Source organism: Sinocyclocheilus rhinocerous, unplaced genomic scaffold (genome assembly GCF_001515625.1).
Source record: "Sinocyclocheilus rhinocerous isolate Xijiao unplaced genomic scaffold, SAMN03320098_v1.1 scaffold1762, whole genome shotgun sequence".
NCBI lineage: Eukaryota > Metazoa > Chordata > Actinopteri > Cypriniformes > Cyprinidae > Sinocyclocheilus > Sinocyclocheilus rhinocerous.
The window spans coordinates 464,323-492,081 of NW_015636932.1; the positions used below are offsets into that span (position 1 = coordinate 464,323).

General features: G+C 36.9%; 1 long non-coding RNA gene across 1 annotated transcript; it reads right to left on the reverse strand.

The window, feature by feature from the left end:
* Positions 1-3,919: 3,919 nt before the first annotated feature.
* On the reverse strand, positions 3,920-26,711 carry LOC107748314 (uncharacterized). The gene is made up of 3 exons (XR_001640919.1): positions 26,518-26,711; positions 9,430-9,436; positions 3,920-3,930 (listed from the first exon to the last, which is right to left on the reverse strand). It is a non-coding gene; the product is annotated as an uncharacterized LOC107748314 (long non-coding RNA).
* Between the last annotated feature and the right edge of the window lie 1,048 nt (positions 26,712-27,759).

A 27,759-nucleotide genomic window follows, 5' to 3' on the forward strand; every position in this document is an offset into this window, starting at 1 on the left:
GTCCTGAAGCGCTTGATCAGCGCCGCAGCTCCGCCAACTACAATGTTCAGCAAAACGTCAGAATAAACGAAATCCGGTAGAATATTTTGTGGTGTGTTCTGCCGAATGTTCAGCAGTTCATCCCTGGTAAAACTGATCGTGTTTGAGAAACAAAAAACAGGAAAAACTAACAAAAACAGTACAAACACTGAAGAGCCAAGCACTGTGGCGGCCATCCACGGCGCCATCTTGAGTCCATCAGATATGTAATGACGTAAGACACTGAACGAGGAAACCAGGAACAGAACACTCTTTAAATACACAACTGAATGAGGGCATAACGAGGCACACCTGAGAAATGAAGCACACTAGGAGCAGGAACAGGAAGAACCAAATATGGGCACAGTGAAACACAAGGGAGAAACTAGGTCATGGAGGTCACGTGGGGGAGGAAAAAATACACAAAACAGTCCATGGGCATGACATTACTCCCCCCTCCCGGAAGGCGCGTCCCGCGCCGTAACAATTCCACTGGGACCCATGGCAGATCAGGCATTTCAGGGAGCCATGGTTGAGCAGGCAGACTAGGGACCCATGGCGGATCAGGCAATTCAGGGAGCCATGGCGGAGCAGGCAGTTCAGGGGGCCATGGCGGAGCAGACAGTTCAGGAGTTCCTTATGGGCTAGGGCGGCAAATCTTGCGGCGGTTTCCATAATGTTTGTCGGTTCGGTGTTCTGTCATGATCCTTTTGAGCTAGGAGCGAGGAGACGAGGAGACACAGGAGTAACTCAAACAAACAGACTTTAGCAAACAAAAAGGCAGGGAACATCAGGAACGTAGGAGACATGGAATGACGTAAGACCCCGAACGATTAACCTCCTGTCTGTAAGCAGACTTGTCTCCGTCCTGGATGAGGCCGATGACTGTAGTGTCGTCTGCAAACTTCAGGAGCTTGACAGAGGGGTCTTTAGAAGTGCAGTCATTGGTGTAGACGGAGAAGAGCAGTGGGGAGAGAACACAACCCTGGGGGGCGCCAATGCTGAACGTACGGGTGCTGGATGAGAATTTTCCTAGCTTTACTTGCTGCTGCCTGTCTGTCAGGAAGCTGGTGATCCACTGACAGACAGAGGTGGGCACGGATAGCTGAGTTAGTTTGGACAGGAAGAGGTTTGGAACGATGGTGTTGAAAGCCGAGCTGAAGTCCACAAACAGGATAAGCACACTAGGAGCAGGAACAGGAAGAACCAAATATGGGCACAGTGAAACACAAGGGAGAAACTAGGTCATGGAGGTCACGTGGGGGAGGAAAAAATACACAAAACAGTCCATGGGCATGACATTACTCCCCCCTCCCGGAAGGCGCGTCCCGCGCCGTAACAATTCCACTGGGACCCATGGCAGATCAGGCATTTCAGGGAGCCATGGTTGAGCAGGCAGACTAGGGACCCATGGCGGATCAGGCAATTCAGGGAGCCATGGCGGAGCAGGCAGTTCAGGGGGCCATGGCGGAGCAGACAGTTCAGGAGTTCCTTATGGGCTAGGGCGGCAAATCTTGCGGCGGTTTCCATAATGTTTGTCGGTTCGGTGTTCTGTCATGATCCTTTTGAGCTAGGAGCGAGGAGACGAGGAGACACAGGAGTAACTCAAACAAACAGACTTTAGCAAACAAAAAGGCAGGGAACATCAGGAACGTAGGAGACATGGAATGACGTAAGACCCCGAACGAGGAAACCAGGAAAAACTGGAGAGGAGAAACTAGGTCATGGAGCACGTGGGGGAGGAAAACAAACACAAAAGAGTCCATGGGCGTGACACCTACGAGTTTAGTTCACACCTTCATATGTTTTTTTTTGTCTCCAGCAACTTTTTTGTCTATTTTTCCACTCCATCTAAAATAAAATACAATAAACAACTATTGTGAATTAATTGCTATGAATTTTACTTGTAATATATTTAAATAATTTCTGAATGTTAAATTAAAGCCAGTTGTGATGGTATAAAGACGCCGATGTGGCATGTGTGTTTGTGGCAGGTTACATTAGACCAATATTTTGTTGTTTGTCTCTCAATTTGGAAATATGGGCTGGTACTGAGAAGTCCACAGATCGTTCCATCCAAGCACCAGCACTATTTGGTGAAAAAGATACATTGCAGATTGATTATTAAATAACCTGAAGTTTTTACATGTCTTTCTGTCACCCTTTGAGAAGCTATAGGTCTTTACATATTGTTTCATCTCATGAATACTCTCACAGGGTTTAAAACAGAAGATTAAATAATAAATCTTAACATTCTTAACAGAGGATGCAAAGCCTGATTAGATCAATTAAGTTTGACTTTGGACACTGATGTGGTAATTCTCAAAAAGTGACATTTATGTATCTCCAAAGCTCCAGTTTTTCTTAAATACAAGTTCAATACCTGCACTTACTTCAATGTGATTATGCTCTAATCTCTCAGGGCCATATTGAGTTCAGTGCTTTCTAGCTTCCTGAGGCCCAACATCTGAAGAGGATATACACATTCTGATGTGCCCCATCTGAGGGCTTCTTTCAGCGCTTACCTCTCCTCTCTGTTCCACAGAGGGATTTATTACCCCTTTCATTAGTCCCACTGAGGAGAATGGCCACCGTATGGAAGAAGTGACAGTCTCTGCTGAATCATAGTGTTGTCTTTCTCCTTCTTTCTGTGTCTTAGTTTCTCGATCTCTTTGTCTCTTTATAGAAGAGCTGTCTGTCTTATCTCCACTCCACCGAGGGAGGAATCTGGCTAATTCTTTTCACAGAAAGTCTCTCTCTCTGTCCCCCTGAATATGTCAGAGAAACCTGCTGGTGTTGAGTTCATGGAGAGCAGACTGAATCCTTACATGACCGCCACATCTGTGCACTCAATGTAAACAGATTGAGTGTTCGGCCTGTGCTGCCTATAGAATATGAATGGCGGCAATACATCAACTGGATGTTATATAATACCGGGTCACTGTAAAGCTGCAGATAATCCCATGATTTATTAATCAGTGTTGATGTGAAAAATTCAGTGAAATGTAAACTGTTCCATATGTTGGTAAATGCAAGCGGTATTTTGTTTTGACTATCGGATGTCCTATGGACCTCACAACGGCAGCAAACAGCAGTGCTTACCTGGAAAGCTTTCCTATATGACAAAGATAACAAAACAACTTAAGCGACAAAACTCTGTGACACTTTGTCAAAATTTAGTTAAACTTTTCTGAAACTAACATGTTTGACTAACTTTGTCTCATTTACCGCTTGTTAGCAGCCGCCTTTTTTTAAGACAAAAAGCTGTAAAAATTTATTTTATGTCATAGAACAAAATGTACAAACATATTTCAGACATTTAACTAAAAAAAACTGCAAAAAACATTGACTTTTGGAATGATGGAACCAGAAGTGCAAAAGTCCTAACTAATTACCATCTCCTTCCTGCAGCAATCTATTGTTAAAAGCAATAAATAAATATTTAATTAATTTTCTTGATCCTTCCAAAGCCCATTTTTCAAACTCAGTGACAGGAAGTAACAGGTGGGAGGTCAGAAGCCACTCTGCAGGGGCTCGCCAGGGTCAGAGGAGAAAAAGACTGATGGGACATAAACATTTGGAACTTCTCAGCATGACAGTGTGTGAGAGAGATTATGCACAAGGACGAAAGTGTGAGGAACAATAAAGAAATCGAGCCGTGCGCTTTTGTGTGATGGGTACAAGTGAACAGGAGGTGAGTGGGAGGACAGAAAAAAAGAGAGACGGACCGGGAACTGTATGGCTTTCATATCTGAATTTTTGTCTTGTTAAGGCTTGTCAACATCAATTGTTCCATTCATTTGCACAAAATACAGATGGAGCCTTGACAACTCAGTTTAGCAAATAACTTCATGTCTCCTCGGACGAGGAGAGCAAAGTCAGTTCCATTGAAGTCATTGTCAGTATATAATTCTCAGTTCTTCAGGCCAAATACTGTGATGCATTGAGTCAATGCATTCCTCAATAATGGCTCTACAAATCGAATTAACTGCTGATCCATGAAACAACATGTCCACAGACACTGTAAAAGCATTATCTTTACAGAGCAGCCTTTTTATCATGTGTTTTTAATTGCCCTATACAGTTGGGTATTTTTCCACTAAATGTAACACTAAATATGAAATTTCATTGTTCCGTGTGCAGTTCTCACTAATAAAGATTAAAAATAAATAATGATGGAAAGGAATCATTAAGAAAAGTGTGCATATTACACTAAAGTACTATAGTATTACCACATTGTTTTAAATATCATATCTTGGTTATACCCTGGTACTTAAGGGTATGGTAATGTAAATAGCACTATGTGCATTACCGTAACAGTACTGAAACAGTTGAGGAAAACATCTTATTCTTTTGTTCGCCAGATTATTGTTGTCTGTTAAATATTTGAGAGCAGTGAGGGATAAAGCATTTTTCAGTTGATGCTGAATCACTATATGTGCCGGTCCCTGATTAACTGTCCCACTGCGGTGATCTCAGCTGTAACTGTTAAGGTCTGAGAGACCAGATAAAGCAGGCTGAAAACATTGGCACATGATCTTGGAACGTGATTGCCATGAACTACATTGCTGTATTAGACATGCTTTGCTCTGGAAGATGATTAGTGCAAATAAATACTGGCCTTGTATGCTACCATTTAAAAGTTTGGGGGTGATTTTTTTATTGTTTTTAAAACAAGTCTCTTATGCTAACCAAGGCTGCATTTATTTGATGAAAAATACAGTAAAAACAATAATACTGTGAAATATTACATCTATTTAGAATAATTGTTTTCTATTCTAATGCATTTTTACTGTAAATGTAATTCATTCCTGTGATGCCAAAATTAAATTTTGCCAACACACGATCCTTCATAAATCATTTTAATATGCTGATTTGGAAAACATCAGTGTTGAAGGCATCTTAGTCTTAGTCCTCTTAATGTTGCTATTAAAGTGTAAGCATTGTAAACATTACTATTCATGTTTACATTCTTTTGGTAATACACTACTTAATGAAAATGTGTACTGCATATTTAATACATATATTTCAGTACCTCAAAGCAAATGTTAAACTTCACCTAAAGTTAACATAAATAGGACTTTGTAACCCACTTTATTCAGTATTTCTGAATAAATTAAGTTATTCAAAGAGAACATAAGAATGGCGGAAAATGATGCTATTCATTAATGGGTATTTCAGAGTGAAGCCAGGAGGTTTGAGCAAAAGGGCTGTAAAACGAGTGATTGATGATAAAAAAAAATAAAAAAAATTTCTGTGGAACATAACATACACCAATGAATCAGGCAAAATATACTTTAGTCAGTGTGGATGTCATATTGAATTTTATGTGGATGAAAATGAGGCTGTGAGGGATTGCTTTACAGTCAATAATAAGGTCCTAGATCACGTAATTTTCAAAACTCACATTTATCAAAACTGCTTCATGTAGTTTTTGTCTACTGAAAGGAAAGACAGCCTAATTTCCAATCCCGTCAAAAATTAAATGTGTCACTACTCTAAGATCTAATGCTTAAAGGGATAGTTCACCCAAAAATGAAAATTTGATGTTTATCTGCTTACCCCCAGGGCATCCAAGATGTAGGTGACTTTGTTTCTTCAGTAGAACACAAACAACGATTTTTAACTTAAACCGGTGCAGTCTGTCATTCTTATAATGGAAGTATATGGGAATCACGGCTTTGAGAGTAAAAAAAAACATACACAAACAAAACCAAATTAAAACCCTGCGGCTCGTGACGATACATTGGTGTGTAAAGACACGAAACGATCGGTCTGTGCAAGAAACTGAACAGTATTTATATCGTTTTTTACCTCTTATGCACTGAAATGTCCTGAGCGCGTCCTTAGCTCATCCTCGACAGCCGGTGCGTGACGCGTCTTCTTCTTGCTTTACGGCGGATCGCAGAATTATAAGTGCATTACCACCACCTATCTCTCAAATGGACCATTGACACTCCTAATTGAGATTGAAGATAGAGTGTCAATGGTCCATTTGAGAGATAGGTGGCAGTAATGCACTTATAAGTCTGCGATCCGCCGTAAAGCAAGAAGAAGAAGAAGACGCATCTGAGAACGTGCTCAGGACAGACTGCAACGGTTTGAGTTAAAAATCTTCATTTGTGTTCTACTGAAGAAACAAAGTCACCTACATCTTGGATGCCCTGGGGGTAAGCAGATAAACATCAAATTTTCATTTAATACAAATGTATTTCAAATACATTTTTGGGTGAACTATCCCTTTAAGACCAAGAACGTCAAGGCAGTAAAATGGGTTCAGTTTTGTTAATTGACTTTAAAGAAGACTTTAAGGGATGTATATACTAACAGCTTGTACTAGTGCAGAACCTCTTTTGGAGTTAAAACCTGTCAGGATTTACTAAGTGAAAAAAAAAAAATAGCCTTGAAAAGACATGGACATATTTTTGCAGTTGACCTTATTGCATACGCATTTGCAGGAGTTTCTCTTTCAGATGCAAAATTAATGGGAGGAGAGTATTTAAATAAATGATGCAACATGATTTACTAAGGTTTGTGGTAGTCAGTTTACTGGTATTTGTGCCATTATTTAATGCTTAAAAAAAGCATGTCTGAACCAATTTTGCCAGTTTGCGCTGCTCTAGGTGCGCAGATTGTGTTGGTTATTTTGGAAATGAGCTGGCTAAATCTGTGTTCTTCTACTGACAATTTGCGCATTGCCAGTAGATCACCCACAGGACCTTCCACTCCCATCTTTCTATGAAATTGCGATCTCATGGTAATTTGTCTTGTTTAGGAAATCTGGCTCTAAAAGTGTTAAACAGCTTAATTCCTTTACTTTCTTTTACGTTCCTTTACTTAATTTTTACAAGGTAGCTGATATCCTGATTTTTTTCATCAAATGAACATTTCCCAGCAATTGACTCCTGTTTAACTGCACTTGACAGACCCTATTATCCAAAGCACTTAGATTGCATTCTTCGTATAGATTTGATCAGGTCATACATTTCCCTGTGAATCAAACCTATGATCTTGGCATTGATGGCGCCATATACTCTTTGAGCTACAGAAATGTTTGAAATATCGCTGTATCTTAAGTACTTTAAGAGCTTACTGACAAGATGACTACCATAATTCAGTCATATGCAATATTTATTCTTGAACTCCATACCATGATTGAGAAACGTACAATCTTAAGACCAGCTAAAACTGTAACAGTAGGCTTAGTCTGTATGGATTCCTTGAAAAGAGAGAGATGTGTTTGTGCAGGCCTGTGGTCTACATGTCTCATGCCCTCAAAAGGAGGCAAAGAGGTGATGGAGCTTAAAGGAAGACAGGCGAGACCAACCTGGTGGTCTGGCAGTCATCACAAGCAAAGACGTGTTTTGTCTCAAGTTCCCCCACAACCGGCCTCTTCAGCTTCTCTGGTGTGTTTCCCAACTTTAAACAAACAGAGGCACCTCAAGTAAATATTTAGTGCCCTTGTGGGAGCGTTCAAAGGCTCCAGGAGAAATGAATGAAGTATTTTCTCTGCACTCACCTCTAAACAGGAGAGTTAGACAAAAGCTCAGCGACGAGAAGTGCTGGATGAATGACTGGAGGGAATATGTGTGCAAACAAGAGAAATCCAGATGCTTGAAATTCTTTGATCATTTATCCAGTTGTATTAACATTATATTTGATCAAATTATGATTAACTATAGAAGTAAACATACCTTTTGATGAGCAGACTTTTTTGTGTTTTCTCTCTGTTTGGCTTGATCAAAATGTCCTGACAACTCTTAGTGACCCTGCTGACCTCTCTGTTTCTGACACACCCTTACAGGAAGACACACAGTTCTCCCTGTGAGATCGTGAAGAAATAAGTAGGAGGAAATGATCCGTTTGTTTAATTCTGAAAGAGAAAGTGAAGCAAAGTGAGGGCAGTTTCACATTACTCCAGGTATTGGACATATCTGATCATCTGACAGAAATCAAATGTGTTTGCACAGGAAGCCTTTGGTCTGATGTAATATTGCACAGTGCTTTCAAACTAGGTTCTGAGGTCAGGACAAACTTAAAATAGAGCGCTGAGACCCAGCCCATCCCAAAACTACAGTGAAGCATAGCATCTGTGGTCTCGTAGTGTCATCTTCTCTGAATTCTGTGTCCTCTCCACTGCTCTGAAAATGAGATGTATCAGGATGTTTTTAAAGCAGTAGACGTCACATCACGCATCTCTTTTTTCCTCATATTCTGTTTATATATGTTGATTTATGTTTGACTTTTCTGTCGGATGTTGAAGTGATTTAGCATACATTATCATATCATCGTAACTCACTCTTCTGCTAACATTCACAATAGATCCTGCTATGATTTTCAGGGATGGGGGTGAAGGATGGAGCGAGGACTCAATTGCATTAAATTAAGGGCTTTTTATTAATAGTAAACAAGACAAAAGCAAACAAAAACTACCCCATAGGGGAAAACAGACTAGCAAGGCAGGACAAGGCAGGGCAGGACAGGACACAAGGCACACACAACATTCGACAACGAACTGGCAGGAGACTGCAAACACAAGGAGAATAAATAGGGAGCAAATGAGGAGGGTAATGAGGGAAACACAGGCGGGGCAAATTAACCCATAATCAGGTAACAAGATGGGTGGGGTCAAGACAATTGACATGAGAGCACATGGCACACAGGAAACAAAGACAAAAGCCATGTGCTCACACAAAACAAAAACACAAGCACATGGCCAGCAAAACAATCACAAGCCATGTGCTTGAACAAAACAAGACACAAACACACAGCTAATGAGAATATACATAAGCCGCGTGTTCACACAAGACATGACAACATGAAAGCACGCAACCAATGAAAAACACAAGCTGTGTGCTACACAGTACACAACATAACATGACATGAAAGCACAACAACACAAGACAAAGACAGCATGCAGCCGAACACGAACCACATGCTACACAAGACACAACACACGCAGACAGAAGAGCACATGGCCCGAGTGAACTCGAGACCGCATGCTCCTACAACAAGACAGAACATGGAGCGCGAGTGTCCGAACCCCGGCACGAAACCGAAACTCAACAAGACATGAGTGCCGGGATCCGAACACCACGCTCCAACATGAAACTAGGAAACAGGATACGCAGACGAGAGCGCACGGCTTGAGCCCTCTCGAAGCCGCGCACTCACATGAAAACAACAACATGACGGGAGTGTCAGGCCTCTGTCACAAAACCATGAATAAACTAGACCGAAGTGACAGAACCCTGACAATGATTTGCAGAAGATTAAATTAGGAAAGCCAGAGACTTTAATCAAGAAGTTTTATCACTTATGTCGGAGGACTTGTGTCCTCGACACATCCTGACAGGAAGCAGTGGTGTGAGAAATTACCTGGCACATTATCTACTGCTCCCGCTATAACACTGATCAACTCAACTGCCAGTCGCAGAGGACGACATCTGCAATGTATCACACTGGCTCGTCACCTCACTAGCGTGTGCTCCAAAGGATGGAAGGGAGTTTTCAAACACTGTGCCACCAGTGGCAAAATTATTCAAAGAGACGGATAGATTGTAATTTGTTTTGTGCTACCATTAGGTAGATGTCATGACTCAAGTATAGTAACAAATGAAGATGCATGTTCTCACCATCTTTCACCATACATGTTTGTCTTTTTTTTCCATTCTGTTAAATGCTAACCCGGTTATATGCTACATGGTCAAAAGTATGTGGGCATCCCTGTGCAATTAACAGGTTTGCCTTGGCCTCTTAATTGCAGATGAGACCAATTTAACTGCTACACCATACAATTAAATTCTTGAGGAGTATGGTTTCTAATTAGGGTCCCAGGGGACTTCAAGGGATGCCTGGGGATCCATGAAACGTTTCAGAGAAATTTGAGAGAACTAAAAGTATTTTAAGGCTGTTAGTATGTTAATAAGATATTAATAAAATAATTTAATACATTTATAGATTTTTTATTATTTTTTATTCCACTTTTCAAAAATTGGTCAGCAATCATTAGATTAATTATATATATATATATATATATATATATATATATATATATATTCATTAATATTCCAAAGGCTGTTCGCACACACACACACACACACACACACACACACACAAAGCACATAATCTCACAGAAGAGGGACAGTTCAATTCAATTCAATTCAAGTTTATTTGTATAGCGCTTTTCACGATACAAATTGTTGCAAAGCAACTTTACAGCAAATTAAGTGTCTACAATGTTTAGTGGTAGCTTATCAGTGGTGACTGTCAGTTAATGTACATATGGCAGAAATGTACGGAAAAATCAATTAAAGACGTAATCAATTAAAGATGTAATAAAACAGATGATGAACTTGTTGAGATATATAGCTGAGTATCATCAGCATAACAGTGGAAACTAATCCCGTATTTTCTAATAATATTACCAAGGGGCAACATGTATATTGAAAATAGCAGAAGACCTAGGACAGATCCTTGTGGCACTCCATATTTTACTGGTGATAATTGAGATGACTATATATATATAACATTTATTTTTAATGCTAGGATTTTATTTATTACTAATATTTTAAATGTTTATACTTTTTATATAATAGTAGGTGGGAAAGACCAATAACAATATATTAATGTAATCATTTGTAGTATTTAGTATTTTCTCATACAGTGTATGAGAAACTCCTTATTCATTTTGCTTTGAAATTGTTCATCAAGGTATGGTATTTGAGTGTTCAGTGTTCACATACTTTTGCCATATAGTGTACATAATGAAAACCCATTTGAAGTCTCTTTTACATCAGACATGAATGTCAGGAATCATTGTAATGAACGGAAGAGACAATTAATTAGTGGACAGATGGATGGGGACGTGGCCTGTGGATCCTAAATCACCTCTCAGAGATTCTTGCTTAGACAACAGAGTTATTCTGTGATATTATTCCTCCAGGCTACATCATAAGCCACTGTGTCATAACATCCACATTACATTCATTAAAGAAAGGATGTGGACGTGTTTGTCAAATCCATTTCTGAATGCTGTCCTTCATGTTCTCCTGGCAGCTCTTGCTATTAGTGTCGGGCTGACTTCCTGTGTCATTACAATCAAATAGATCTGCAGCTACAGATTACATGCAAGTTTCTTCTAGATTTTCAAGAAAAGGGTTAAAGAAAGTACTTTACACTTTACTCGTACAACTGTAAACTTTACATACTGTAACCACACAACAATGCTTGTAAAACCATCAATCAATCAATCTATCTATCTATCTATCTATTGGTCAGTCTGTACATCTGCCTGTGCCTCTATCCATTTGTCCATTCGTCCATCTACCTGTCATCATATACATATTAAGCATAGTATGTGTAGGAATTATTTAAAGTGCGGATACAGCAGTTGCTATATAATCTATATTGATGATCAGATAACGAGAATCTATAATCAGATACGGATGTAGAATTAACACTTTGATTGTGCTGCAAATAGAAAGAAAGAAAAAAAAAACTCCCACCCAAAATATCTCAGTACTACTCCAAGCAGCATAGCTTTATTCAGGCAATGCACCTGTTGTGTGACATGCCTGTCCAAGTTTAACACCACTAATTTATAGGCTGCAGCTGCATATATGACTCCCCATCTTTTAAACAAGCAGTCTTTGCAGTTGTAGTCCCAGTAGTCACACACAGCTGAGAGCAGCACGCCTGGAAGTAGGACAACTCATTTTCTGTTGAGTTTTTATAACAAAATACTTCTCTCAGTGATTAGTGTTACACTGCACAGGCCTAGTTTACAGATTTCCACTTTAATTATGTTGGTTTAGACAATTGTTTTGTCTGTCATAGTATGTGACTACGCAGTAATATGTACTGGAGTGTGTCATCTTCCTAAACATCTTCTCAAGCTCTTTGTTGAGTGAATGAAGCCGAGTGAATAAAGCCAAATAAAATAGCAGCGTGTGTTGACCTGTTCCAAAATTCCAAGGCGAGGATGACAATCTGACTCACTGAACATTTAATTGAAGTTTAACCCACTCTTAAAAGCTCTCATGGTAAATTACACGCTGTTTCCCAAGAATAAATTCTCCTTTCTTGTCATTAGTAATCTGGAGCTTAGTGGGTCAGTGTCTCCTTAGCCTAATTCACATGCATTTCTTGACATCTAAAACAAGTTAAATACATGATAATGTGGCGATAATGCACTTCAAGTGCACATCAGTAAGTCCCGACAAACCTGTTCAAGCTTTAGCAGCTGAATCAAGGAAATCAAGGCTTCAGGTCACACAGGAAAGTTCTTACAGAAAAACAGATCAAAGATTAAATGAAACCTCACATTAGCACTGCCTCAGTAAATAGAGCTGGAGTGAACATGGTATAATTTAGCTGATAACTGCTGAAGAAAGGTTGAAAGGCTAGCAAGAAGGCACAAAAAGCAATGTAAGTGTCTGGAAATAACCTCCAGTGATGAATAAAACTGTGAGGAAAAAGGCTAAAACAGCTGCAGAGTAATTTTAGAAACAAAACCTTTCAATACTTCAATTTGCATTGTGAAAAGTATAGGTTTCTTCCGTCTAAGTGAGAGTGATCTGTACAAAAGATGCTATTAGAGGTTCCTCCCCCTAATGTGCAGTAGAAATTCTAGAAACCCAATTAGTGGACATGCTCTGTTTTAGTATCACTTAGTCATGCCCATTCATCCCCATAAACTGACGACTTGCCTCCCTCATTTCCTCACAGACCTTCAGAACAGCTGCTAGTCAGCCTGTCGTTCTCTCAATGGAAGCCTGAAACCGGAGCCATGAGTGAATGCCAAACTTTTCAGGAAAAGACCTACATGTTCTGCCCCCTGTGAGCTGACAACTCCTTGCGATGCCGCTTTGCTGCGAAGAGATGAAGATCTGCTGTTACCTGCGGACAGCTGGGTTTTACACAGTGGGTGCAAAGATGTGAAAGAGGGTAAGGAATGCACTGGTATTTGGAGTTAGCATGAATTCAGCATCAGGGCTATGCAGTTTTTTCCACATAAATACATTTATTTCTACATGTTTTGTACATTTAACTTGTTGCAACATCCCTAAACTACTATTTTCATTCCAAATACAAATTTTTTACATTATAAATGATAAATGATAATTGTAATTTGATAAATTGGTAATTGATGCATCTTTTGTGTGACTATTTATGTGCAGTTTGCTGTTACAAACATAAAGCCATTAGTGATAGTTAAAATAGATACACAGAAGCCAGTTCCAAGATTATTAGCATCTGTCGATAACCAATCCTCTTTGGCTGAATGAATAATAAACATTTTCTGTTTTCAATAATTGTTTTGTCTTTTTTTAATAAGCATTATAGTCTATTGTACTTGCCAAATTACCAACACTGATTAGTTACAGCTTTTTATTGATGTTTGCCAAACAATAATTGACAAGAAGGGTAAAAATGATGCCAGTTGCAGCTCATTAGAAGTAATTACATTTAATTGAATGAATTATAGCATTTATTTGAATGAATTAGCAAGAGAGAGAGAAAGAGAGAGAGATTGTGGGTTTGTGAATTATATGTGTCTGTGCAGATCTCTATATTAATACTGAAGAGTTTAATTACCTAAAAAACACCAGGCTCTTATGTTTATGTTTAGTTATTTCACATAAATGGCAATGAAAAGAACCTATTCATTGCCATTAAAGTGAAATTACTGAACTACACATAGGAGTCTGATAAAAATGCTAATTTTAGAAGAAAATTTCAAATGGCACTTAAGAGGCTTTTGCATCTGAACTCTTCATATATGTGTATGTGTGTAGGCCTAAGTGACTGTAACAACATTTATGTTACAAAAGATTTTGGTTTCGAATTAATAGAAATTTTCTATTCATCTTTCTATTTATCATGTCTTCTTTTGGTTGAATGGTAATAACGCTTTAGTTTAGTGACCAATTCTCTCTATAAGCTAGCTGATTATTAGTATGCATATTATTAGCATTTTGGCTGTTTATTAGTACTTATAAAGCACATATTAATGCCTTATTCTGCATTACCATATTTTAGATCCCTTTATCCTACCCCAGACCTAAAATTAACAACTATTAACTATTAATAAGCAGCAAATTAGGGGTTTATCGAGGCAAAAGTCATAGTTGTAGTGAGAATTTTTAAAATAGAATTTTTAAGTCCTTAAAATAAAGTGTTACCATATACATTGTCATGAATGAATCTTCTTTAATCATCCAGGTAAGTGCTTTCAGATGATCTTAGTGGATGTCACTTTTTGGGATGTCGGACCATCATTTCTGTAATTCTGTGCAAGGTCTATTTGACTCAAGGGTGAATGAGCAGAGAGCCGGTGAATGAGACCTTCCTCATCATTGACGGTACTCCATTACATTTGCTTGTCTGTGATTGGATGGAACAGACTGGCGCGCATTCCTGTTGTATCACATTTCAGCAAGGGTCATTTGATGAAAGATGAGTGGATGAACAGCTTGCTGCGAATGGCTGACTCTTCTGTTCCACAGAACGGCTTCCTCACACGCATGCATGAATACGAACATACGTCACCTTGCTTGTCTTTCGCAAACCTCCTGCTACAAGGCTTCATGGGATGGCGGAAGTTAAAAAAATCTTGACTCCCTTTACAGCCTGTCCCATAAATAGTAGGGTTTATACAGCTCCGGTGCTGACCTGACAGAACTGGTCTCGGCCTGCGGAACCACAGAGAACAAAAATGTTCATTACACTGCAGTTCCGCTCTAGATTTGTAGTCCTAAGTCAACAGATCTTGGAAACAGTTTCCAAGTATGCAAATGGATCGCAGAGGCTTGAGCTCAGGTTTGCTGGAAGATTTGCTATGCTGATCTTGAAAATATTTTCAATTTTTATGCATGTGTATATATATAATATGATCTTTTTTCTTTGGTCGAGTTTACTTTGCAAACAGGATACACCTCCATTTTACAGGAATGCTTCTGTTTCATTCCAATCCACTTTTTGGATTATGTACTGATTATGTAAGTTGGAGTGTTTGTGGAATGTGCATTCAACAACAAGGATTTAATAATTTGTAGCAGAGTATTGAATTACATATTACTTGAGTTATATTCTTATATTCACGGCTCATAATATGTTACATGACTTTGTTAACACCCAATGTCTGAGTGACTCATAATTTCTGCTGTTTCAGCTCATAGGTCCAAATTATATCTCTTTAATATTTCAATTGTTTCTTCTAGACATCAATGGGCAGCATGTAGGTGTTTGCTTAAGTATCCTACTGCTCTCCTGAGAAAAAGCCTCCACGTTTTCAGATGTAGAGTCATACACATTTGAATGACACCGGCAACTTCTGTAGGTTTATTGTCAATCAGCAGCCCCCATAGAATCAGAGCAGAGGCACGAGATATTGAATGTGTGCATGTGTATGCGTGTGAACATGTCAGGTTGGTCCTTTTTTTAAAACAGCCTCTCCCTTCATACACATTCCTGACAAAACCTCATCACCATCCCAAGAATATTGCGCAGCCAGCGTGTCTTTGCAACACTATCTCTCCACCAGTAGTGATGCATTCACACCCTTCTGCCCCTTTCACGCTCATATCGTTGAGGCACATGACTTGTGAAATTGCATTTTACACACGTCAAGGGATAACAAATGTGTAAAGAGCTGTATAATTTAGAGTTGGCAAACTCTGGTGTATGTAAATGTGCAACAGTATTATTTCTGTGAGAAAAAGTCAAATGTGAAGTGCAGTATATCCTCATGGCATCATATAGATTGACCTGTCCAAGAATAGGACAAAATTTGTAAACATATGGTGCTAAATGTTCATATATTGCATATATTGACAGTTATGATTTTTTTTTTTGTTAAACCTTTGATCAGTGATTCATTTTTCCCGCCTATCTTACATAGAGACCATGAAATAGATGAAAAGCCTTATTGTACTTCTTTTGGTTGTAAAGTAATAAAACATAATAAACACCATTTCCTTCTCTCTTATTCAACAGTTTTATGGTTCTGCAGTTTGTTTTATAGTTGAGTGGCGGTTCAGTTATTTGATCAGGTGAAGAAAGATTTTATCAGGCTCTTTGTGACACTATCATACAGGAATAAATACATGCCACGCCATAAGACATACTGTAGCTGCCTTAAAATTAATTAATTTAATCTAATAAACAATTAATTCATCCTTGCATCTCTGAAATATTAAAAGAATAGTAAAAAAGAAAATGAAAGATGATTTTGACAACCGTTAGTCACTAGGTACTTTCATGGTTTGGAAAAGAGCAGCATGAAATATTCTTAAAAATTCCTCCTTTTGTGTTTCTCGGATGAAAGAAAGCCAGACATATTTGCAGTATAATAACATAAGGGTCAGTAATTAACAACAGAATCTTAAAGGGATAGTTCACCCAAAAATGAAAATTCTGTCATTAATTACTCACCCTCATGTTGTTCCAAACCCGTAAGACCTTCGTTCATCTCCGGAACACAAATGAAGATATTTTTGATGGAATCTGAGAGCTCTCTGACCCTCCATAGACAGCAATGATATTACCATGATCAACGCACAGAAACGTAGCAAGGACATCAGTAAAATAGTTCAGTGACATCAGGGGTTCAACTGTAATTTTACGAAGCTACGAGAATACATTTTGTGTGCAAAGAAAACATTGAGCATTGTTTACGTTCAGCATGCGCGTGCTGTCTACTGAACGTAAACTATGCTGATTATGTTCAGCGAAAGCGCGTGCATGCTGAACGTAAACAATGCTCATTACGTTGAATTATGTTCTGGGGTGCTCTCCAAAATGGCAGAACACGGTAACTCGGGGAGAAGAATTGCTGAATAAATTATGTTATTATTGTTTTCTTTACGCACAAAAATTATTCTCGTAGCTTCGTAAAATTATGATTGAAACCCTGATGTCACATGGACTATTTTACTGATCGTGGTAATGTCATTGCTGTCTATGGAGGGTCAGAGAGCTCTCAGATTCCATCAAAAATATCTTCATTTGTGTTCTGAAGATGAACGAAGGTCTTACGGATTTGGAACAACATGAGGGTGAGTAATTAATGAGAGAATTTTCATTTTTGGGTGAACTAACCCTTTAAAATATGTGTATCCCTTTACTGTTAGACTGACGTTAGAAAGATCAAGTGTATCTCAGTCTCCCTGTGTCTTCATTGAGAAATCTGTCTCTCACTGGCTCTATAGCATACATGGTTACAGAAGCTCTTTATCAACCCGTTAAAGCAGTTTGAAGTGCTTTCATGACAGAACATGTTTAAGTGAGCAGTAATTTCTGAGATAAACTTTCCCTTAGTCTCTCTTTCTCCCTCACTGCAATTAGACATGTGAGTGGTTGATGACAGGCTGCCAGGATGTTGAAAGACAGTAGCAGCTGATTCCCAGGAGCTGAATGGCATCACCTGTGTTTAGACAAAACAGATGATGTTGGTAGACATTTAGTATACTGCACAATAGGTGAAGAATGATGCTTTGAGTTTTATTTTTTATTCTTATTTTTTTTTCATTGACTCATTCTAACAATATCTTATTTTGTTTCCTATGAAGATGTGGTTAAATTTGATAATTGTAATTTGTCCTTTAGTTCCTTGTATTTGAGTAAATGGATTGCAATAGCTTTTAACACAGGACCAGACAAGAAATCATAAGAAAGTTCTACTGCAAGGATATTTCTATGTGTATTTTAGGTCCGAGTTGAGTTTCACATCCTCATTGATTGTGTTTTTTCTTACTGTCCTGCTGATGTGGATATGAGTCAACCACTCCCTTTCTCCTTGAGAACACTGAGATCTGTGGTTTCAAAATGTGTAGCATTGCAAATGTCAACAAAATGCTCATTTTTTTCTCTTTAAAATATTGCTACCAAGGAATTTAGGGTCATCAAGTTGAAACTGAAGCGTAAACTACAGTATAATAGAAAGCATGACCAGTGATTTGAAACTGAAAGCTACCGTAAGCTTATTATTACACATTAAGTACATTACATTTTAAGAGACTTTAGTTGGAGGATATTCTGTTCCAAAGCATTATTAATTTTAACGGAAAGCCCACCTTTGAAATAAGATGGAATGTTAGTTTTTGCATAGCAGTTTTGCATAGCAGTTTTAGCCTCAAGCATCAAGATGTTTGAGCTACTCTCTCACCTGTTATAATTCATTTAAAGTCTCAAAGGTGAACACACTCCACCCATACATATTCAGTACTGAAGAAATAACTGCTTTGCATGTTGGTTTAGCAGTTGATAAACCTTTCCCAAGGAGTGTCCCATTCCTGGAAGACTCACAAGCCTGATGTCTAACGTCGCAGACACACTACAATGTGATTTCAAAATATGTTCTTGAACTTATCTTTGATTTTTGTCACAGGTGAGATTTAATCTGAACTTTCCCATGATCCTGGTTATGGATGTTCTGGAATCTCAGAACATCAGTAAGTCACCGTGAAGATGTTATGTAAACACATATAGTGTTCATCTATGCAGTCTTGGCATATGTTTCAGAATTGATTCTACTAAATTTAATCATCATATAAGCAAGTATTAAATTTGGATTTATCTGGTTAATCGTATTATCAGTTGCTTAAGAGTACTTTTTCAATTGCAAGTTGAGAAATACAGTCTTGTTTTCCAGTTAATGCTAAAAAGCTGCATATTACTAGAGAAATACACGAATGTAAAAAGAGGATATATGGGTTGCATAATCAAGTTAACTGGAAGTTTATGTGAGTGTGTATTTGTTGTTTTGTGTGTGTCTGCAAGAGCATGTCTAACCCTGTGCGAATAATGTCAAAAGTAATTTCTCTGCCTCATTTTGGTATGCATTTTTTTAAAATTCTCAATTGTTTTGCATACCGCAGATGTCTCAGTTGCTGTTAGCATTCTTGATCATCCCCATTTTCTTCAAATGACTCCATAATTGTGAATCATGAATAATCACATTGCCATATCATCTGAGTGCACAATGTAAAAATCAGTAGTGTAATTTGAATTTGAATTTGAATTTGACACGATGAGGTTTGTCGTGTGATGGCATTTTTTAGGTTCTTCTCGTGACTGTACTCATGAATGAAGGAATTATTTTCTCTCTCAAACACACATGCAGTGCATGCATGTGCATAACTGTCACTGATACGCTGTCATACCCATGTTGGGAAATAATTGACTAAATCTAGTTAAAAGTAAACACTGCATTGCTGATTTTAATGTTACTTTCTTGTGCAGGAAGCTTTATGAGCAAGCGAGCTGAGGAAATTATCAAAAGTGCAGTTCCTAGGGTTCTCTTGATGAAAAGTCCAATTCATTGGTTCATTTTTTAAACCAATATGTTCTGAACAGTCTCTTTCATATGTGTTGTGGGAAAGTCTGAATCGGGTTGTGCTAAATGGTCCTCTTTCATATGTTTTGTGGGAAAGTATGATTAATTCTAGCAAATCAGTCCATCTTAAATATATTGGAAAGTCTGATTAGACAGCAGCTCTACCTTCATGTTTCAACCTGCTGGACAAACTATATCCCGATTAATAATACCAGTGTGTTTGTTCATTTAGGCCAGAGGAGAACTGGTCCCCTAACTGAGCCTGGTTTCTCCCAAACTTTTTTGTCCTTCATTTCTTTTAGCTGATGGAGATGTTTGCTTGCCACTTTTGCTTTGGACTTAATTGGGGTCTAAAAGACACATAATTTGAATATCATCGATTTGACAGCACTGACATGGATGAGAACAACTGAATTGAGCTGAATAATAACTTTTTGTTTTGTCTTCTGTAGAGCTGAATTGAATTTGTTTAGAATTCAAGAATTTTGCAACATCAACAGTGTTATTGAAATGAACTGAATCAATATTGAGCTGAATAACTACAAAGAAATGTAAACTTAAAAGCACTGAAAAAAAAAGATATTCAAAATCAAAATCATACAACCAACATGACATGGACAGACTGCCCTCCTTAGTTAGTCAGAGAACTTGTGTAATGAAAATCTAGTCAGTTGTGGTTCATTACTTCTTTTTGACGGCAGAGCCGATTTAAATTCCCCCTGTGGTCAAAGAACATCTTTATTATTATTTTATTGGGTAACACTTTATTTCGATAGTCCACTTTAGACATTCTATTAACAGTAAGTAACTTTGCAACTACATGTCAACTAGCAGTTAGTAGAGTATAAGTAGACTGTCTGCTTAATATCTTCTAACACTTTCGTTGTCAACTTATTTATTAAATAAAGTGTAGCCTTTTATTGTAATGGTTCCTGCCACAAACATGTCCAGTGAAGGTTTTTTTGCTCATCTCCCTTTTATTTTCACTTTACCTCATGCCTGCTAAAGTCATTCTGTCATGGCTTGTCATTTGCGACTTTCAGTCTTTATCTGTTTTGTTCACAACTCTCCCTCTCACGCTCTCAGGAAAAAAGTATATTCCCAACATTACAAAACTGTGCTTCCCACACAGAGTCAGGCTGGAGTGTGTGTACGGTGTGGCTCAGGAGGAATGTGTATGTGTCTGAGACAGATAATATCAGGGAGTAAAGGATATGGGTAAGTGAGTAATGGCCACTCAACAGCAACCTGTCTACCTTATAGAAAAGGTGGAAGTGGGTGACTGATTTTCCCACCAGCCCTTGCATACCATCCTTACCATTTGTATCCTTACAGCCCACACTGGTAAGGATACACATACTCACAAACAAGCAAATAGTTTATATTTTCTTGAAAAATTCAATCAGATCAGAACATTTCTGATGTTATACTCTATTTAACTCTATCCATGCAACTACAGGTTTAATCATACATTTTGCAGTGCAGGAAACAACAGTCATAGTGAGAAAATGTTTGCAAACATTTGCACGGTAAAACTATTCTGTAAACAGAAAGTAGAGCAGCAAACAGCGAATACTCATTCAGATTCCCACTTGGCTCTTGTAAGTTTTCTCAGTAGTTTCTCTATAATCTGCAACGCACAGGGCTCTCCCCTTCTTCTCTGTTTGACTGATGATTACTCAAACTGTTCAGTACATGTCTATGTGAGTAGATGACTGCTTGCTTGGTTCTTTTGGGGGATGTCCCATGTCACTGAAAATAAAGTAAAATGAAACTGACCACAACAGATAAAAAAGAAGAAAAAATTCCAGGCATTTTAAACTTATTGTAAAGTAAATTGCTGAATATACACTTATTCACATACTCAGAGGCTGTAATTGACATAAACGTTTTCAATTAAGATAAAAAAAGAATCTGTATTAAAACTTCCATGTCAATAACAAACTCCCTGTGCATAAGTGTTTTTTAATTTTTTTATTACATTATAATTTTCCTTTAAAAAATTGTATTTTATAACAAGTACATAAATTGACATGTTAACAACCCCAAATACTGCTTAATGCTTTAAAAGGTCTATATTGTTTAGCCTTCCTAATATATATATATATATATATATATATATATATATATATATATATATATATATATATATATATATACTAAATTAAATATATACTAAATGTTGTTCCTGTGCCATAATTTAAAAAATCAGCCACAAAATACTTTCACTTCATATACTGTCATGTTCTTGTGTTATAAATGTGTAATAACAACATGAGCATTGTTATTAATGCTTTATAACTGTAAAAGAGGGTACAATCCCCATTATATACAATATGTAATTCTGACATCAGAACATTGTACATGATTTATGGGAAAAGGTGTAGGAAGAGGGATTTCTTAAGTGGAAAAATAAGAAACGAGCCTCTGCAAAGTTGTCTGTTTCCTGTTTGAGCGGTTGGTGTATGGAGGCCGTTTATGGGGTGAGTCATGCAGGTTGGACCTGTTTCAGGATGTGAGATTAACTGTTAGTTAGTACGCGACATGCAACGGTACACTGACTTCTGTAAACGCACATGACTCAAGAAACATATTGAGCGTCATCAGTGAGGTGTCCGTCAAAGTGAACTGGCTCATGAGTGCCTGTACTTTCTGCATGTGTATATTGGAGAAGGCTTCAAAAAGTATTTTTGGTGTGAAATTTTATATTTTGAAACACATAAATATTCTCATAATTCATATTTTCATTCAACTGAAGCTAATAATAGAATAGCATACTATACTACTCTTACTATTGCTGCAGTCAAAAAAAAAAAATAAATCAGACTGACAATAACAGTTTTCTAAGAAGATAACTGGATCCTATCTCTGAATTAAACATGCAATTTGACGAGTTCATACAGCATACTATGTATAGCATGCAACTATTTGAGATGTATATTTTACTATATACTATGACTATTTCACTATTTACTTCTAGTGAGTGTTGGGGAAAGTTACTTTTGAAGATTACAATATTGCGTTATTCCCTAAAAAAGTAACTAATTGTGTTACTTGGTTACTTTTTATGCAAGGTAATGTGTTACATTACTCTTGCTTTACTTTTTCTCAACTGGGGTGGGCTTGCTTGTTTGATTGTTTTTGTTTTTGATTGTTTTTAATATAAAAAAGTTCAGTTTTTTGGCAAAATGTAAAAGCCTCTGGCTGAAGGAAATGCAAATTCACATCTATATAGCAGAGGGCGAAGAAAGTTCAACATTCTTCAGCAATCAACCAATCAATCAATCAATCAATAAATGTTTATCTAAAGTAATTTTTGCTTATTCGTATGGTTGAATTGGTTCATCGAAGGTCAGAAGCAAAGACATTGGTTAATAAAATGGGATTAAATACATAATGGCTATTCATGTTATTTAACATTTAATTATTGAAGGTTTGTGTCATATTCTGAGTTTCTGAATTTTCTTTTTATTTCATTTTGAGGAATTCTGGATCTGTTTTTGTGCAAGTGAGATTAGTAAGTGCATGTTCACATTTATGTTTACACAGCACACACAATGCCTCTGAAGTCTGCACTTCTGAGTTCTCTCAACATGGGGACAGGATAGGTAACTAGCGTTACTTATTTTAAAAAAGTAACTCTGAATTTTTCTTGTAAATTAAAAAAAAAGTAATGTGTTACTTTACATAACTCGCATTATTAGTAATGCATTAACTCCGACACTGAAAATAGTCATGCTTTTTAAAAATTAGTATATAGTATACACTGTGCAGTATTGAGTAATTGGTAAGTCAGCATGATTGAAAAGACTTTGTGATTCATAATGGCAAGGCGATGGTTGTTCCAGCTTATGTTCAGGACATGTTTTAGTCATAGGGGTCATATAGCACCTGAGGGGGCTTCAAAAAGCTCAGCATTGCTTTACATTAAACACCTATTCCATTGCATGCTTAAACAGATCCTGTTCAGAAGTTGAAAAGTGGTTTCTCCTGTCAGCCTAATGGGAATGTAATAGGAGGAACGGTCAATCCCTCAAGGTCCTGGTTTGTTTGAAAACAGTTGGTAGAGAAAGTGAGTCAGACATGAAGGAGAAACAAGCAAGAAGTCTCTTTGTCTTAGTAACCCTGATCCGGGTCAGGGGAAACTGAAATCCGCGCTCAATCCTTGTTGGCCTCACTCACACAGCTGTGACATGAAACAGGTGCTGCAGTGACAGCAGGTTTACGCGTCTGACACCTCTTGCTCTTTTCCCCCTCAAACTATTTGTGAAATCTGAAGGATTAAGGGAAGAAGCCTTGCTGGAATTCTGTCAAAAGTTAGCACTCAGCCAAAGCTTACCAGCTTACTGAACCCAAAAACACTCTTTCAAGAATTTAGCCAGGTAGGTGAGCCACACTATGACGACCTTACAAATGAGTAAATGAGAAAATATGTTTTTGAACTTTCCATCAATCAAGTAATTCTCAAAGAAATATATCACAGATTTCACAAACATATTAAACAGCGCAACTTTTTTCGACTGTGAAAATAATGTGAAATGCATCAAATCAACATAATAACATGATTTCTGAAGACTGGAGGAATGGCCGCTGAAAAATCAGCATTACATCACAGAAATAAATTACATTTGAAAATATATTCAAATAGAAAACAGTGATTTTACATTGTTTTTTTTCCTTGCAATTGCTGTGACATGAAACAGGTGCTGCAGTGACAGCAGGTTTACGCGTCTGACACCTCTTGCTCTTTTCCCCCTCAAACTCTTTGTGAAATCTGAAGGATTAAGGGAAGAAGCCTTGCTGGAATTCTGCCAAAAGTTAGCACTCAGCCAAAGCTTACCAGCTTACTGAACCCAAAAACACTCTTTCAAGAATTTAGCCAGGTAGGTGAGCCACACTATGACGACCTTACAAATGAGTAAATGAGAAAACATGTTTTTGAACTTTCCATCAATCAAGTAATTCTCAAAGAAATATATCACAGATTTCACAAACATATTAAACAGCGCAACTTTTTTCGACTGTGAAAATAATGTGAAATGCATCAAATCAACATAATAACATGATTTCTGAAGACTGGAGGAATGGCCGCTGAAAAATCAGCATTACATCACAGAAATAAATTACATTTGAAAATATATTCAAATAGAAAACAGTGATTTTACATTGTTTTTTTTCCTTGCAATTTTAAATATGTACAGTATTCTTTACATTATATATGTACAGTATTCTTTACATTCAAATATTCTTAAAATTTTCCCCTTAGAGGCTTAAGTGAACTCAAAGTAGTGTCAAAGTAACACTATAGTGTTAGGTTCATTGCATTTTACTGGACCACTTTGAATTGATTTGGTAAAGAATATCAAGTTACTTACTGTATGTCTATAAATCAGTAGGAATAACAGAAATGTGAGTTCAGAAATGATGTAGTTCAAAGTCATTTTTTCAGTGATATCAGGTCATTATCTTCGCTAGTTAACGTGCGCCACACTTTTTTTGTTGTTTTTTTTTGTCAGAGGTCTATGGCGGTGTGTTTGATGACTGTCAGGGCCAGCAGTATCAAGGTCAGTGTTCTTGTAAATAAATATGTGACCTGCAGTAATGTATAACTACATGACAAGCAGAAGGCAATGAGTTTACAATCAGTCCCTCAGTAAACTACAAACACAATGAGATCAACTAGCTCACAGTAATGATGGACCGTGGGAGACTTATCAGAGTCTAAACTTTCAGAATAACAATCCCCTGATTTAGACCAGGATGATGTGATGTTTACTCAGGCATTTCGCAATGTCTTAAACAAGCCTGTTGATATACAGCAGCCGGATATCATCCGCTGCTTTGATCACATGTGTAAGAAAGAAGACAAGTTAATGAACCTTTATTTGACATGACTGCCAACCCAATATTTCCTACAATAAAAAAATAAAAAATGTAATTAATTAATAAAAAAATAAATAAAAAGAACATAATGGTTTTCAAAGATGTCCATCATCTAAGATGTATGGCAGTTTAATGAAAGGAAAGAAAAAACAGCATAAAAGGAAATGTTAAAAATAGATTAAAGTCCTGAATTTCAACAGACATGTTGTTACAGCCATCTTCAGCTTCTTGCACAACAAGAGATTAAAGTATTGTGTCCAGTGATGAAGGGAAACCACACAGCTTTAAATTCTAAAGAATCCAGTGAATCCTTCAGACACTTCATAAGGTAATGCTGCAGAAGTAAAGTACAGTACACCCTTGATCCTTTAGTAGATCATTTGTTCATGAATTTAATACTGCTCTTGGATAAACAGTAGATCTGCAGATACATGTTTACACATTTAGCTTTATTTACAACAGCTTTTTCACATTGTATTTTAGGGTGCAAAGCACACTATCATGAAAAAAAACCCCGTCAAAACATTTCTTGAGAAATGGAAAATAAGAATTGAAGATGAATACAAGGACTTTAATAGTATTTATTTGATGCTGGGAACAAGACTTGATGAATCATTCTCATAGTGGTGTCTGATTCAAACCGCTCCTCTTCTTGTAGCTCTTAAACAGAAACATGGGGAATTTTTTACCAGCATTAGTAAAACTTTTTAGTCTTGAAATCTTTATTACATTACTTGAAATCTTTATTTACATTACCTGAAATCTTTATTATTATTTTGCTCTTTGAGTTTGAGAAAGGCGTATTACAAATAAAATGTTTTATTAGTAGTAGTAGTGGTAGCATTATTATTATTAGTAGTAATAGTAGTAGTAATAGTAGTAACAGTCTTACATTATCTTAACATTCTGTTGGACCACAGTGGGGTCCTCTAGATTTCATGCACACATGCATATTTTGGTATAAATACATATGCATATAGTTTGTAGACCTAGATGATGATTTCATATTTTGAATGAAAAAACTTTATATATATTGTATTGTCCGCTCATAGTTCCATACATTACTTATTGTGTGGAGGTGTGGGGTCATACTCATAAAACCAATAGAAACTCAATATATATGTTACAAAAGAAAGTCATTAGGATTGTTAAAAGGGTTGATTACTACGAACCAACAAACAAATTGTTTATTAATTTACATGCTTTAAAATTTGCAGATTTAGTTGATTTATGTACATCACAGATAATGTTCAAAGATTGTAATAATTTACTTCCACATTGTATTCAGAGGCTGTTCAAAATAAGAGAAAGTCAGTATAATCTAAGAGGATTGTATGTTTAAAAAAAGTAAGGGCAAGAACTAATGCAAAAAGTAGGTGTTTATCTGTTAAAGGGGTAAATCTATGGAATAATTGTGATAAGGAATTAAAATTATGTAATTCACTCTGCAAATTCAAGAAAATGTATAAAAATAAGGTGATATACAATTATCATATCAATAATGACTCAGTATCAATAATTGTGAATGTATTGTTACAATATTGAAGTAATAGCTGGAATGTGTATTTTTGTTATGTTTGTTTTGAATTATGTATGTACATTTGAGGTAATGTTTATGTAACATGTTTATCTCGTACTTCTTAGTGAAAAGTGTCACTCATCAGTTAACTATGTATAAAGGGTAGGCATAATAAGCAAGGCTTTTAATTCGGTAATTATGTTTATTTATTTATTTTGTGAAAAGTTGTCTGTGAGGACTGAAATAAAATTATTGATTGATTGATTGATTGATTGATGTTTATCTTTGAAGGGTGTGGCTTAACATATGTGACCCTGGACCAGAGAACCAGTCATAAGGGTAAATTTCTCGAAATTGAGATTTATACATCATCTGAAAGCTGAATAAATAAGCTTTCCATTGGTGTAAGGTTTGTTAGGATAGGACAATATTTAGCCGAGATACAACTATTTGAATATCTGGAATCTGAGGGTGAAAAAAAAATCAAAATATTGAGAAAATCGCCTTTAAAGTTCTTAGCAATGTATATTACGACTCAAAAATTAAGTTTTGATATATTTAATGTAGGAAATTTACAAAATATCTTAATGGAACATGATCATTACTTAATACCCTAATGATTTTTTGGCATAAAAGAAAAATCGATAATTTTGACCCATACAATGTTACAAAACCAGTCTTACAAACTTAAGACTGGTTTTGTGGTCCAGGGTCACATATATCTTCAACTCACTTGTCACCTTTTGCAGGGGCGGTTCTAGACCACAGTAACTGGGGGGGCCAGACAGGGGCCACTTGTGCTTTTAGGGGGCACAATTTTAAAATCCATCTTAAACTACTTTAAGTAGCCTATTATTCATTCAGTCATTTTTCACCATGTCATGTATCGCTGCAATCTAGATGTAATCTATAACAATTTCAACTAAAATGAATGTTTCATCATGTTTCATTTATTTGACAAATAATTTTGTATTGTAGTGTCAGAGGCATCATTTTTGAG